The sequence below is a fragment of the Heloderma suspectum genome, chromosome 8 (genome assembly GCF_057233095.1).
Source record: "Heloderma suspectum isolate Gila_16-S chromosome 8, 16-S_ref, whole genome shotgun sequence".
NCBI classification, from domain to species: Eukaryota; Metazoa; Chordata; class Lepidosauria; order Squamata; family Helodermatidae; genus Heloderma; species Heloderma suspectum.
The window spans coordinates 29,133,201-29,148,042 of record NC_139465.1 but is presented as its reverse complement, the minus strand read 5'-3'; positions in this window follow the sequence as shown (position 1 = coordinate 29,148,042).

Genomic DNA, 14,842 nt, shown 5'->3' with positions numbered 1-14,842 from the left:
GGGCCCAAACCAATGGGTTCAAATACAGGAAAGCAGATTTCAGTTAAATGCTAGGCAGAGCGTCCTGAGAGTACAAGCTGTGTGTGTGTATATGCGCGCGCGCGCGCACGCGTTTAAAATGGAATAAGCAAATTATCCAAAGTCTTGGAATTAAAAAAAAAGATTTCTCTCTCCCTCCCTCCCTCCCTCCCTCCCTCCCTCCCTCCCTCCCTCCCTCCCTCTCTCTCTCTCTCACACACACACACACACACACACACACACCCCTGATAGATGGCCATCCAGTGTTTGCTTAAAATTCAGAGTGGAAGAGACCCCTCAGAAGGTGGTGGATTCTCTTTCGTTACAATTTTTAACCTGGATGGCTAACTATTAAGGATGTGTGGGAGAATGTGTGTGTGTGTTCATATTTTAAAACCAAATTCCAATGTTTTGGATAATTTGCTCCTTCCATTCCAAACACACATACACACAAACACCACTTGAGCCATACTAGTAAGCTTGCTTGCTTGCTTGCTTGCTTGCTTTCTTTCCCTTGAAGAGTGACTTTCTGTCTTTTTTCCAGTGTTCTCTATCATGTTTCTCTTCTCTTCTTATGGGATACACACACACACAAACACACACACAATGAGACTCTAATTTTTGCTGATATTAGTGTGCTTATAGAATATTCTCAATAAAAAGTTTGCCCTCATAACCAAGAAATGTTGTTTGGTCTAGCAGGTCCCAGTCAGGGCAATTTGGTTATTTACTTGTTTGTTTGTTTGTTTGTCTGTTTATTAATTAATTAATTACATTTACACACACACACACACACACACACACACCATAGCTGAAACTTTTTGGCAGGTCTATAATTGGGACCCTGGTGTCAAACAGAGACTCTAGAGGTCCATTGAGATGGTCTATAATTCAGCGGCAGAGCACTTGCTCTGCATTCAAAAGGTCCCTGGTTCCTCTCCAGTTAAAATACTGTGGGTAGCAAGACTAGGACTGATGTTCCTGGAAAACTGTCACCACTCCAAGTAGTCAATTTTGGGTTTGCAGCACCATCTATTCTTCCTATCTCCTCTTTTATCTTGATTAACCAGTTGTGAAAAATTATTCAAACACTGAACAGACGTGTCATCATCTGCCCTCTCCCAGATATGGTTGGGAGGGGTAACTTCTAGAAAAGTTATTTCCTGCATCAAAATCTCCTTGATGTGTGAGCTTCAATCATATGCAAAGAGAATGTTACACAAGGGCACTTTCAAACAAGTTTTATTTTAATCACATCTGAATGTGTCACTTCTATGTATACAAAAACTGGCATGCACCTGAGATGGTAAAGTCCTGTGAGGATTGCTGCAGTGTGTGATCTACTTCTGATTATTGTTTGGAAGCATCAAAAGTGCAAAATATCATGGTATGATGCTATTTTGACATGATGTCATTGTATCCCTATGAGTTACAGATCCCTTATTTTTAAAGTTCTCTGTCGTCTAGGTCTGACTTACCCCAGGAATCACCTTCTCACATATAAAAGTTCCTGTTCCCTCTGTTCATAGGTCAGACAGATTCTCCTTTCTGTCCCCTGTATTTGAACATTACATTAGGGAACACAGGAGAGCCTTTTCAATGGTGATGCCTATTTTATGGAACAGCTTCCCCAAGGAAGCCTGGCAAACTATTTCACTTTTCACTTTCTGCCAATTGTTAATACATTTGTTGTGTGCCAAGCCTTCATAATCAATTTTGTTTGGCTGTTGCTTGTACGTGCGACAGACCTTTCTATTTATGTTGTTCTATTTTTTTATGTTAATACTTTAACTGGTTATTATTAATCCTCTTTCCTTAACCCCCCCCCCCCCAAATGGGAGGTGGGTTTAAAAAAAGAAGAAGAAAAATCTCCCTTGGAGTCATTGGAATCTCTCCAACAGAGACTTTTTTTAACCCGTGTGTGTGTGTGTGTGTGTGTGTGCGTGCATGCATGCGTGGAGGGGGTTGAATTTTAGAACAAAAATGGGTGGGCAAGGTTTCACCCCCTCCCAGAGTGCCATGGTCCTGATTTGAAAGAGGGCTGCCCATGGTTACACAAGACTAAGTAAAACTTGACACATAGTGGCAGACATCCCACACTTCTTTTTTTGAGAAGTGTGTTATTGTGTGAGGCTGGCCCTTGAACCAAGGCTGTGAGAAGAAAGCTGGCCCTGTTGCCAGGCTACAAAGGCCTGCTTGCTGGTCTCAGGAGATGGTAGTTCTGAGGGAGCCTGAGAGAAAGCAGGAAGTGGGTGTTGGCTGGGAAGAAGCATTTAAGGACAGCCAGGCCAAGAAGGAATTTCTCAAATTTTATCTGGATATCTGGAAACTGAACCAGGGAGGAGGTAGGGATATATGAGCAATTCATTTCCGTTTATTTTTTATCAGGATTTACCTAGTTCACATCTTCAGGACGACTAAACAAAGACTTTGATGTAATCTGAGATTGAAGTCTGCACGTTTCTGAGCTTGCAATGTCGTTTGCAGGCCAAAAAAGAAGTGTTTGACAGCATGAGTACATTTGGAAAATGTACATGAAAAAATGTGTACTTTTGAAAAATGAGCACAAATACATTTTAATCAATGGGAGAAGAATGCATACGTTTCAAAGATGTATACAATTGATGTGTACATTTGGAAAACAATATACATGGATTTTCATGCAAAAAGAAAAGAAAAAAGCTCACAATCTGATATTAGCTTGAGTATGTATGAACAAGCTTCAAGATGGATTCTGGAGAACTTCGGCAAGCCTACCTGCATTATTTGCTGAGTCTACTGTAATCTTCCCACATTTACAAACATTGTTGGGCAGTTACCCCGGTATCTAGGAACAGTGATAAAATAGAAAACCCCAACTAGAAATTTTCCCTCATTTTCCAGTGTACCACACTCTGGAGTGGATCCAGATTTTGGTGTGTGCAACTGGGTTGGTGGAGAGGGACATGGGAGGAAGCACCTTCCGTAAGTGGAGCCTTTCTGTCAATTTACGGTAGATCCTGGATCCAGCCCTCTGGCCTTCCAGATGTCTTCCTACCTTATCCAAAAAGGAACACCAGAAACTATGTAGCAATTTCCTTTCACTGTGAAATCACTGCCTTGCATAACCACTTCTGAACCTTTGTTAATATTTATAGCATGTCTTTAGATGTAGAGACTTTAATCCAGATTAACAGCTGTCACACTCAAGAATATTTGCAGCAGGCTTTACATCTTCTAAAGCTCCAGAACATTGTCAGTGATTTCTTCCCGGTAGTAATTTCCTTTTTGAACAAGTAAGGAGTAATCCCCCCCCCCCGCATCTGTGGAACAAGCTCTCTGATGAGGTCCTCCTGGCACCAACATTATGATATTTTGGCACCAAGTTAAGACCTATCTCTTTTCCCAGGCATGTAGCAGCACATGATGAGTTTTAATCGGTCCTGGATGTGTCTTTTGTTTCGTTATGACTGACAGTTCAAAGTTGTTTTTAGTTATATGTTGTTTGTGTATATTGTCTATGTGCTTTTATGTAAATAGTTTTTTAAAAATTATATTGTATTTAACTTTTGTAAAACACCCAGACAGCTTCGGCTATGGGGCGGTATAGAAATGTAGATGATGAGGATGACGATGGAGGGATTGAGGTATGGCAGTTAGACAGAGGGATGATATATTGCATCATCAGTTGTGCAATAATCAACATCAGAAGTTTTGGACTATATGAAATAGAGTTAACAACTTCTCTTCAGGGGGCTAGTTAAATGCATTTTTAATAAATAAACAGAAAATATGCATGGTTAGAAATAGAAATTGTGCCAAGATTTGGAATTGTGTTGCTTGTGGTTTTGAAAATCACATATCCCAGTTTAGAAAACAATGAGCAATTATAAGCCAAGCCCAAACCTTCCCAATGTTTGGGACCAGCTCATAAAGGCTCACCCCAACATCAGCAATCACCACTACCACACTGCCACCCATGCTGCCAGGGCCTGCCCCCCAGAACAGAGTTCCCATTGTTTCTTTGTTCAGTCCTTCAAACAAGAGATGTATGAAAATTTTGCTTCTATTTGCAAATCATGTGGGCATGTCCCATTCTCAATCCTGAACATGCTTCCTTTTGAGAAACATTTGCAAATGCCTGAATTTGTGATCACATTCAAAAAATGTATTTTCTTTAATGTGCACTTTGAAATGCATTAAAAAAACAAAAACAAAAAGCATTTCTGCACTTTAGTGCAGGAAAGTGGCAGGAAAGTGTGCATTTTTGACAAAAACGTACAGAAATGCCCAGTTTTCCCATTTCAAAATGTGGACTTTTCCGATTCAACCAAGCTGAAGAACAGGTCAAAATTGAAACTGGGAGCAAGCTGAAATGAGGTCAAAACTGAAACACTGAAATCAACATTGAAATTAAAATGACGTCAAAATTGAGAACAGGTCAAATAAGGTCAACAAAACAGGTCAACAAACCAGTCAACAAAATTGAAAACGAGGTCAAACAAGGTCGAAATTGAAACTAGGCGAAAATTGAAACTGGGAGTAAACTGAAACGAGCTTCGGAGTGTTTCTTTGTAGAATTTAGGTGAGCTCAAAAATCACTTTTTCACAGTGAAATCCTTAATTCAAACAGAGAAGCATTGGGAGTTACATAGTATACTAGTCCTGGTTCAGGGCACAAACAAGCTTATTCACACACATTTCCTGCTAGATTGGGAACTCAGCATGCACCTCCAATCATAGTGTTGGCACTGTCAGATGGAATACACCTTCACTCTCCCAGTGGAAAACCTGAATCCATTCAAAACATTTGATTGGTGATTAGCTGATTGGTGGGTAGGCCTGCAGAGATAGAGTGCAGTATACATGTAGCTCTGGAATCACCACTGTGGTCATCTACATACTGATACTAGTGGCTTGTTCCAGCTGTGTGTGTGTGTGTGTGTGTGTGTGTGAGAGAGAGAGAGAGAGAGAGAGAGAGAGAGAGCTTTTACGCTGCCAACTTATACACACTTAGCTGGGAGGAGGTCTCATTGAACTCAGTGGGACTTACCTTTGCTTAGACATGTACTGTTATGCCTGACCAATATTATAATTCCATAATAAAATCAATATGTTACTGTGCCTTCCTTCATGGCATTAAAAAAGCCCAGGTCAATTAATGTTGCTTTTGGGGGGTATGCCTGAAATGAATTCAAATTCAAATCAAAATCCACCAAATCCATTTGCCTTGAACTGTGGAATTAAACATTTCAATACTCAACTTTGTGTCCAGAATTAAAATTTCAGAACTGAGGTCTGAATCTGTTGATCATTCTAGGGCTTTTATTGCAACATTTCAAATCCATGTTTCGTTATTTCTAAAGTGGGAAATTTATATTTTAAGCAATAAAATGTTGTTTGGCCATTTGTTTGGGTGAACATCATCCTGGGGTAAAGCAGCAAAGGTGGAGGGTAAAAAGCAGATACCACCGGCCAATATGGATATGTGGCAAAGAATTCCCACTTAGCCCCGAGACAACCAACAACGTCCATACTAACTCAGCCCCTGGGCGAGTGTTGGCAAAGTAGCAAGTTCCCGGGTGCTGGACAGGGCCAACTAATCTAGCCATTTATGCCGTACCCCCAGTGTGGACACCCAAACACTGTGCAGCCACATGTCATGGGCTACTTACAAATGTTGCTTCTCCCTTCAAGCACTATGCACTGAAGAGGTCCAGAATGGTGTGGTGTAGAGGCTAGAGTGTTGGACTGGGACTTAGGAGACATGAAGCTCACTGGGAATGTCTCTCAGTCTAACCAACCTCACAAGGTTGTTATGAGGATGAAATAGAGAGGAAGGGGACCATGTAAGCCACTGTGGGTTCCTTGCAAGAAGAAAAAAAAAGCTGGATATAAATGTAATACTAAATAAATATATAAATAAATGGACTAGTACTTAGAATAATAGAATCATAGAATAGTAGGGTTGGAAGGGGCCTACAAGGCCATCAAGTTCAACCCCCTGCTCAATGCAGGAATCCAAGTCAGAGCATCACTTCCAGCAGTATACACACACACACACACACACACTACCTGAGGGGAAAAAAGAAAGAAGCTATGCTAATGCCGCTGCTAATGGGGAGCCCGCCCCCTGAGAAACGGCTGAAAAATTGTCTCCTTGGATAAATTTGGTTAGGTGGCCTCCTCACATTCTCTGCCCAGAAATAGCAGGGGTGGGGTGGAGTAGGGTGGGTGTTCAAGATGCCATTCAAACAGAACTCTAGAAAAAAAAAATCATACCAAGGGCTTGCTCAAGAAAAAAATAATAAAGCAGGTCAGGGTAAATATCATAACTAAGTTATCTATTTGTTCCTACGCAAGCCCTAGCATGGATAAAAATTATATCTATGCAACCAAACCTGATTTTCAATTTACAGAATATAATCCATTTTTATTAGCACTGTAATCTCCAGAACTGTCTCAGAAATATATTCTTCTAATCTTTTAATTTCTTGGAGATGTCTTAACATTAATAATGCAGTCCATAAGCATTGTCTCTGGCCATGGCAGCCTCACACAGTGGTACACTGGCTATCTGTACCTCTCCCATGAATACTGAGACAAGTCACACTTCTCTATCCCCACCCCACCCCCCAGCTTTCATTATTTTCTTAAAGGAGTGTTGTTTGAAGATAATAATCTCTTGCTGCTTAAGCCTCCCCTGAGACCCCATTTCAATGCTTTTTTTATTCGCATAATCCTCCATCAAAGCTTCATTTTATTTGAAGAGGCAGATGTGATCACCATTGCAGATTCAAAGCCCATTATGTCAGCCTGATGGTGTTCAGTCCAAAAACTGCTTAGCACTGGAAGATACGGGCAATTGATAATCGTCTTGTGATCTGACTCATCTCTAATGAGTTAAAACTCTTTGTAAAGCCAGTAACATAAATCAAAAAAAGGTGTTGATGGGAGTTTAGGATGCTGAATAGTACTGCAAACTTCTCAGGCTTTTACAAGATATTGTCTTCTGACTGGATGTCCTTGGAAAGTTCAGGCAGAGAGAAGCTAAAAATCTGTTACTAAACAGTCCACTTGAAAAACACACAATAACAGACATGCCAGATCAAGATCATAAGTCCAACTCATCCAGCATTGTGATTTGCACTCTGGCCAACCAAATGATTCCATGAAGTCCACTAGCAATGCTTAATGCCCTCCACCACCACCACCCGCTGCTGCTAATTTCCCTGAACACTTGGCTTTCAGAGGCTTGCTGCTTCTGAACCTAGAGCAGGGTTCTTTCTTCAAACCCACCAAAGTGCCCTACCCCTCTTCACTTTAAAAATAACAACAACAACAGCAACAACAACAACACATTTTCTTACTGGCAGACAGGATTGCTGTGAAACAGTTTATGTTGTTGCTGAAAACTGTGGGCTCAACAGAATTGTTTACTGTGTTGGGGCTCAGACCCCAGCTCTGCCTTGTATTCAGTCTTTCGGGCAGGTTACTTGTCCTTTGCCAGGCCTTCCATGGCAGCCATTCTGTGGTGGTGACACTGACCAGGAGTTTCTCAAATTTTTAACTGTGCCCGCAGCCCCCAAAAGCTGACTACCCTTGACATAGAGTTTTGGTTTAGCTGTCAAGGCCAATAGCTGCTAATATACTGACTTTCCATGAATGTGTCTATATTCTCATTTTAATGCCATCTTAACTAGTGGCCATCAAATATTTTGTCTTCTACTATAATTTTAACTATTACAGTGAGCTGTTGAGTTACACTGACTGCTAAGTTCTATCATTTTATCATATTATTCTTATGAACCTCCCATTATAGGATCCTGATAGTGCCATAAGGCATCATTTCTATCCCTAGGGGTTTTATGAATTGCACCACACTTTTTTTTTTAAGTTAATGTAATAAGTAAGGAATTGGAAATTATAAAACAGAAATTACCCTGTTGCTGAAGGAATATATTTCAGTGATAGAACACAAGCTTTGCAGACAAAAGATTCTAAATTCACTCCCTGGCATCTCCAGTTAAAGGAAATAAATAGCAGGTGATGGGAAAGTTCCCTGCCTGAATCCCTGGAGAGTGACTGCCATCCAAAGTAAACAATATTGAGCTAGAAAGACAAATGTATTCAGTATGTATTCAAGACAAATGTCCAATATTCCGCCCACACAGACCTTTCCCCTTTACTCTCTCTCTCTCTCTCTCTCTCCCCCACCCGCTCCCAGTCTCAAGCCTCACTATTTCTCTCCCCCAACCCCTTTCCTTGCTATTTCTCTCCTTTCCCCATCCCTAGCCTTCTTCTTTCTATCTCTTTCTAGCCTCTATCCTGCTCTTTCTCCCTCTACCCTTTTGCCTTGCTATTTCCTTCTCTCTACCACCCTCTAGCTTCACTATTTCTCTCCCCTTCCAGCTTCTGGCCTTGCTCTCTCCAGTCTCCACCTCTTTATATGGCTGTTTCTCCCTCCCCAGCCTCTAGCCTGGCTCTTTCTCCCCCCCCCCTTTGCTTTGCTATTTTCCCTTCCCTTCCAGTCTCTAACCTCACTATCCCCCCACCTCTTTAGCTCACTGTTCCCCCCTTATAGGCTCTACCCTTGCTCTTCCTCTCCCCTCTATGCCTTTGCCTTGCTGTTTCCCCTCTCTCCCAGCTTCTACCTTTACTATTTCTGTCACCCTCCCTAGTTTAGCTCCTGTTTGACCAGGCCTCCACCACACTATAAGTGACTAGCCACATCCTCTGTGGGAACCATTTGGGGGTGGTACCCACAGCAGTTTCTCAAATTCCCAAATGTGGCCCTAAGTCCAAAAAGGCTGAAGACCCCTGAATTAAGTATTTATCTCTGTTACAGACAGATAAATCAGTCATCTGTCAATCTGTGTCATGTTCACAGGTGTTTCCTCATTGATCTGCACTGAAAAATCCACACACAAAAATTCATATTTAAAATTGGCTTTGCCTCAAAACACACATTTTAAAACATTTTATGATACTTAAAAAAAAATCTGAGAGCTGTGTCTGAACATATAGGAATTGTGAAAGCTGGTGGATAACTAAGTTTTTAATAGCATGTCAGTGTGGAAGGTGTGGATCAAGTCAGTTTGTATTGGAATTTGCAAAGATTGAATCCCTCAAGCATCCCTAATCTCAGCACCATCCATCATGTGCACTATTTCTAGAGCTAAGCTGAAATCTCATAAGACATTTTTTTCTGGGGGGAAAAAGCCCTGAGATTTTTTCTTACACCCTCCCCAGTAGAAAAAGACCACTTTGTAGACTCTCCCCCCCCCTGAATATTCTCCATCCCCACCCCCCACCAATGCCCTGAAACAATGCTAGGTGCCTTGTAGAGAATGAGGAATGGTGGCCAGGCTGCCAATACAGTTATTGCCATTTGCGGGAGGGGGGAAGGTTGTGTTACTGTCACCACTGAGACGCTCCCACAAGGAACTGCTGGAGAATGTCTTCTCCCCCTGAAGAACTTTGGTGAAATGTCCCATTCCCCCACCACTAATTTCTGTGCCCACAAATAGGGTGGAGAATTTTGAGAGGCCATTTGTGCACAGCTCTATGCTAACAGGGCTATTAAAAACATATCTCTGTTTCTATCTGTGAAAGGCTGGAAGGTGTGAGATAGCTGAAGATGGGCAAATCCCCTTGCAAGAGTTGGCTCTAGATTTTGGGGAGCCCTTGGACAACATGCGTTCCATGGGCTCGCCTCCTAGCCACTGTCCATTCATTTGTCCTCTCCCTCTGGGTCCAATCTGCAGAAGGAGACAGTAAAGCAAGAGGAGGTTTTTTGCTGCTTCTCCTAGCTCTTGTCATTGCGTGTGTGCTTGGAGAGGTCTGGTGAACAGGCAGCAAATACAAGGAGGAGGAGGAGCAAGGCCAGAGGGTCCTGGAGGTCAGTACCAGCCCCACCCCTCCTCTGGGTTGTGGGCTTTAGCAGGTACCCAATGATGCTGAACCCTAAAGTCTCTCACCCCATAGCCTTTGAGCTGAGGTTATTTTCACACTAGCACAAAACAGGCCAGCGCTCTTTTGCCTCTGCCATTCATGAGCCTTTCGTTTTAGAACAGAAGTTTGATTAAACAAGCAAGCAAGCAAGCAAGCAAGCAAACTGCTCCCATTCCCTTTCCTCTTTGGATATATTTTGCAAGATGGCATAACAATAATTACAGTGCAATATTGTTTACTCAGATCTAAGCCTCACTGTTTTCAAAAGAGTTTACTGCTAAGTAAGTGTCTATCAGGTTGCAGCCTTAAAAATGCCCTACCCTGCATCTGGCTTGCCTGGCCAGGGGTGGGTAGGTGGGCATTGCAGTCAATGGTGGGGAGAGGAGACGTGGGTGGCCGCCATTGGTGGACTCCGGTGCTGCCACCAGGGGTGGGAGGGGCTCCAAAGGGCGCCTTTAGCTCTCCGGGCCCCTCCTCAACTCCTCTTCAGAGCACGGCTGCATGGAGGGCGGCATGCACTCTTGCAGCCGAGACAGCAGTGGCGGCGGCTTGTTCGTCAGCTTTGGAGGGCAGCTTTGGAGCCCAGGAGCGGCTTCAGTGCCCGACGGAGAGGATTCATTGGCCTGCTGCTTTCCTCTGAGCAGGAGAGGCATTTTTGCCGGCTCCCGGCTCCCTGTCTATCCTCCACTTTTGGGCCCGGATCTTGCCGCAGCTGCAGCAGAGGCAGCCTGTGTGCCAGCCTTGCGAGCGGGCCTGGATTGCAAGGCAGAGGCAGGCTCGGTGGCTCCAAGCTTGTATAGGAGGCAGTGTGGCGTGGCATCGGTTGGTGCTCCGGTTGCCCCCCCCCTTTGCTGGGGCTTTTGATGTACCAGTGCACAGGATAGGAGCTACGGCTGCCATTGGGGCTGTGTTGGATCCTCCTGCGTTCTGGGTCCTCTTCCCCACCCCTGCCTCGGAAGAGGGTGAGTCCCGGCCTGAACCAGGTGTTCTGGGGCCTGCTGGCCCAAAAGGTTTGGAGAATGGACTCTGGGGCCTTTTACCCAGAGGATTGGTAAGAAACTGGTGGCCTAGTAGTGTGGGGGTTCTTTTTGGGCACACCTCCTGGTTGTCCATCTCTGCATAAGAGGGCATGGTTTGAGGATACCCAATGCTAGGGATGTACGAAAGTCACTTACCTTTCATGGATTATGTTGATGGGGGGGGGGAGGCGCTCCGTTTCTCCCCCCCCGGAATCCTCCGCGGCTGGCTGTGCTCTGCAGCAGCTCAGCGGAACAGCCGGCCAGGCCCAGGCAGGCCAGAGCCGTCCGCAGCCGGATTTCCAGCCGTGGAGGGCTCTGGGTAAAAAAAACCAAAAAAAACACCACGTATGCAAATGGCGGCGGCTATGGCCGCCGCCATTTGCGTTACTTATTTTTGCCCTCTTAATCTACGTAAATATTTACGTAGACTATGACGGCGAAAATAAAGGGAAACGCAAATAGCGTAGCGGGCGCTATTTGCGTTCCCCTTTATTTTCGCCGTCATAGTCTACGTCAATATTTACGTAGATTAAGAGGGCAAAAATAAGGAACGCAGATGGTGGTGGCCGTAGCCGCCGCCATTTGCATACGCGGTTGTTTTTTTTTTTAACCCAGTAAAAAAAAAAAACACACACGACGTGATAGGCTACGTAAAGATTTACTTAGCCTATCACACCGTTTTTTGTATTTTTTTTTTTAACCGAGCCATGATAGGCTACGTAAACCTTTACATAGCCTATCATGTCGGTTTTTGTGTGTGTGTTTTTACAAAAGACAAATGGCGGCGGCGGCAGCTGGTCGGAAGACCAGCCGCCGCAGCCGCTGCCCGGAAGATCCGCCCCAGGTAAGTCTCGTCCCAGGGGGGATCCACGGGGGGATGGGGGGGTGGCAGGCTGTTCCGTCACGGAGTTCGGGGGGCCAAATGCACTGGCATTCGGCCTCACCGAGATCCGTGGCGGAATTCTCTGCCATCCCTACCCAATGCTGCCAATTTCTTAAGCTAAGCAGGTGTGGGTCTGGTCAATGCCAGGATGGGAGACCTCTTTGGGAACATGTATGCTGCTGCCTTGAATTCTACAGTGGAAGACAGGCAGGAAATAAATTAGTTGTGCTGGGTGGAGGCATTTTCATTCCCCATTCTCATGTTCATTAGGTCTGGTACCAGGCGACAAGGCCTGAGTTAAACTCCCCCCCGCTCCTGTAAGGGCCATAGCTTAGTGTGTTAAAGCACATGCTTTGCATCCAGGTTCGGTCCCCGGCTACTCCAGGTAGGGCATGGAAGGAATATTGCCTGAAACTCTCAAGTGCCCCTGCTGCCTGGTCAGTTTTGACAGTACTGCACTAGATGGACCACGGGTCTGTTTCAGTGTAAAGAAGTCTCCTACCACTGTTATTCTTTCCAGGAAAACACCTTCCTCGCTGTGTGTGTGTGTGTTTTTTCCATTCCCTTGTGCAACGGGTGAATTTTCTTTTGGGGTCAGGGCACCCATGGATATTAACAGGATCTCCCCCAAGAAAGGGCAAGGGGCCAAGGAGGGGTAGGGCAAAGCACCTTTCCCACTGGCCAAATGGCCTTGGAGGAGGCGTGATTCTTCCTCTGACGAGGAGGTTGAGATGGATTTATCTTTAATTTTGGCTAGATTGGAGGTGGTAGTGAAAGACAAAGGGATTTGCTCACCACTTTGCCTGTAGGCTGTAGCAAATGTGGTAGGGGACTTTGGCCCAAACAAACTCAGAGACAGACCCAGTGGGGCTTATTGCTTTCTCTTTCAGCGTGCTTGGATGCGATTGAAGCTTCTTCCAGCATGGCTTCGCCACACAGGCACAGCATAGCTCCACCACGGGTCTTGTGCCTAGTTCCTTCTGCGGCTCTCAAAGGATCAAGCCATCATGTGTCGTTAAGTATAGTACCTGGGTCAGCGATTTCCGGGCCAGCTTGTATCCTCTATGTCAGTAACTACGGACTCAGAGCACCTTGCTGTTACTAAACCTTTTATAGTTTTATAATTACCTAGTGCTGGGTCAACTTCAGTGTTAGTACCTACACCAGCCACCTCCCAGGTGTCTCCAGTGGCAGAACCATGCCAGGCCTTTTTATGCCATTACCACAGTAACTCAGGATCAAGGTGAGAAGGGTTATGTGCTTGCATGCCCTGTGCATGAGGCAGTCTGTGCTCCACCGGGGCATATTACATGGGGCAGTGGTACAGCAGGGGCCGATGTGCCCTGGCCCAATGGCACAATCCCACTTAACCTTAGGGAAGGATGAACTGTATGTTAAGGTTGATAGAGATGTAATTCTAACTGGTGGTACTACCACCTATGTGATACTATCCATTGTCTGTCAGCTACCAGACATGTTACGGAAGGGTGAGTTGGTAGATGTACTTCTCCCCTTATTCTGTGAATAGGAATGAAAGATAACGCAGGAGAGTAAACTGGACAGGGTGAGACACAAGATGGTGTCACATATGGGCTACTTGACGTTCTTCAACAGAACTTGAAGGGGTTGGATTGGCCTTTGACCCCTTCATGTAATGGCATCCTGCCTCAGCTGGGAACTTTGTTTACAAGCTTCCTGTGCCTGGACCTGCTTATTATACTATGAAGGCTCAATAGGAAGTGGATTATATACTTGCCCCAGCTGCCCCCAAGATTTAAGGGCTTCAGGGCCTTAGTCTAGTTACGCAGGGTCAGGAAGGATAGCATGGGGTTGTTGTGGTGGTCCCATGGCAGGAGGATGCAGTGCATTTAGAAATGGGCATTTTTTCTGAATCAGAAATTTATCCACATCAGGTACATTTGGTTAAATAAATATTGATAAGGAGGTGCAGAACACAGGATTCTATGCCTGTTTGCGGCCTTGTCTGTTCTGAATCTGAGAGTATCCTCTTGAGCGATAGTGCCTAAAGGGCACCTGGGGGAATGCAGGTTGACCTATAATCCTTTTGACACAGCAGTGGGCACCTTTTGGAATGAGGTGAGAGACAGGATGGGCTTGCAGGGTATATTCCATAATTTCAGACATTTTTTTCTGTTAAGAGCCCTGGGGGTTGCTGCCAGTCCTATCATTTAATCTAAATGTTCTGAACAGTGACCAAGGAACTGGGAATATGGTTCCTGACCAGTGACCAAAGGTCCACCATCCATCTTAATGTCCTGGGTGTTTGTGCTGGACTCTACTAATCAGTGCTGTAAAATCCCAAGGGATGAGGTCCAGTCATCGAGAGAAGATCTTGGCCAACAGGCACTCTCATAATGTCACTTTTCATGCCCCTTATGGAAGTAGTGGACTCCTTATTTCAACTGCAGAGCTGTTGTCCCATGCTGGCCTTTCTGTGGAGGCTATGCTGTGCCACAGAGGGCTTAGGCTCCCACACCATTGAGTTTGGTTTTTTTTTCCCACCATGGGTGAGGATTTTGTTTGGGGCCTGATTTTTTTCCAGCGCTTACCAGCATTTCCTGATAACATGAGTTCCTCATTGAGGTAGAGCTGCAGATATACCCTAGTGGGCTGGGTTTGGGGGTCAATTTGCAGGATCGTTGTGTGCAGGCCCGAAGGTTGGCCCTTCGATCTTTCAGGATCCCATTTACTGGGACTTCCACTATACATGGCAGCATGTATAATGGCCAATTTAATCCCTAATATCTAATTCTTAAATTTGTGTGTGAAGGGAAAGCCTCCATTCATGTCATTAAAACACAGGCCTCCTGCAATCCAGAAGTTATAGCTCTGGTTGTAGCATGAATTTGCACTGCTTCCTGCACAATATCCGGTTTCTCACGAGTCATCATATGACTGACCGGGACAATGCCAGTGCAGGCGTTTTGTCGCATAACCAAATTCAAATATGGTAACCCGCCCCCCGCCA